Source organism: Acomys russatus, chromosome 7, assembly GCF_903995435.1.
Source record: "Acomys russatus chromosome 7, mAcoRus1.1, whole genome shotgun sequence".
Lineage (NCBI taxonomy): Eukaryota > Metazoa > Chordata > Mammalia > Rodentia > Muridae > Acomys > Acomys russatus.
This window is the reverse complement of record NC_067143.1, coordinates 67,905,021-67,906,597: the sequence shown is the minus strand read 5'-3', so window position 1 is coordinate 67,906,597 and position 1,577 is coordinate 67,905,021.

Sequence of the window (1,577 nt, the reverse complement as noted above, 5' to 3'; positions counted from 1 at the left end):
ATCCCCCTGTGTCTTTTCCCCCTGTGCTGGGGTTACAGGCAATGTAACCCTATGCCTGACTTCTCACACAAATGCTGGAATCTAGACTTGGGGCCTCAGGCTTGAGCAGCAAGCACTTTACTGACTGACTAAGCACCTCTCAGGGCACAGGAGTCATTTATTTTAAAAAACAATTTGTTGAGTCATTTCTGTGTATCTGTCACTGCACATAGCCATCAGAACGTGAGGATGGAGTCAGTCCTCCAATGCAGAGCTCTGCGATTTCAAAACTCAGGATCATATTCAAGGAACCAAGAGCAATTGCTCTCAGGTGCAGAGATAGAGACAGTAGTGACGAGGTTGGGAGGGGGCATGAGAGACAGGCCAGGACCAGTCTCCAAAGCCCAGGGCCTCGTGGAGGACCAGGACAGGTAACACTGGGTCCTACAAGTTCTTTGCGGCCAAGAAGCCACCGACTCACACTGACAGTCATGTCCAATATGTGCCCTGAGAGGCAGCGCTGTACACTAAGCTTCCAAACGAGCCTTGGAAGGCAGAGTTGCCAGCTCACACAGCATCCACAGCCTAGAAGCAGTCAGTCTCAGGGACCTGCCCCGCAGCAAGGTGCCCAGGTTAACAATCGGAGTCACGACTGCTTGGAAATGCTCATATATTTATTCCAGGCACTCTGCAATTTGTTCTGTGTGGTTTCTAGCTACAGGAGATGACGGCAAAGAGCCTCTGGCCTTCGGCAGGGATAGGCGGACGCCAGCCAGCTCTCGCTGTCTGAGAGAAGGCATTAGGAGGGAAGATGCATGAATATTAGGAAACATGAAAACAGGACACCCAGGATGCTCATCAGAGCTGTGCAGCCCTCAGGCCTCCAACATGTCCTGGAGGAGACCCAAGCGTCCTTAACCACAAGAAACAGAGCTCAGACTCCACAGTGAGAGAAAGAAAGAGAAGTAAAAGCAACAGCAAAATGTCACGTGTTGCCCCTTAACGTGAGGCCTCCTCTCAGAGCTGTGTGGCTCCCGCGCTCCAGTGCCTCAGGGTACCCTTCCATTTGGACACTGTCCTACCAAAGAGCTGTGTGGTTACCTGGGGTCCTGCGTCTCGGGGTACCTTTCCATCTGAGCAGGAAGGCCAGCACTGATGACCAAGGACCCACATAGTAGAAGGAGAGAGCTGACCTCCACTTGTGCATCATGTCTCTCTCTCTCTCTATCTATCTATCTCTCTCTCACACACACACACAGTCACGCATGCACGCGCACACACATAAGCAAGCAAGTGCTAGGAGGAGGAGCCAGATATAGTGGGACACACCTGTAAACCCAGTACTCAGAAGGCTAAGGCAGGAGAATCACAAGTTCAAGGCCAGCTTAGACTAGTTAGTGTGAAACCCTGTCTCAAAGCAAAACAGGAAAGAATGGGAGCCAGAGGTATAGTTCTGAGTGCTTGCCTAGCACGGCAAGACCCCAGAGGGAGGGGGAAAGAGAGTGAAAGGGAGAGGAGGGAGGGAAGGAGACAGGAAGGCATGGAGAAAGAATATTGCTCACCTGGCCAGAGTGAGTTGAAAGTTTAAAGAGATAGCC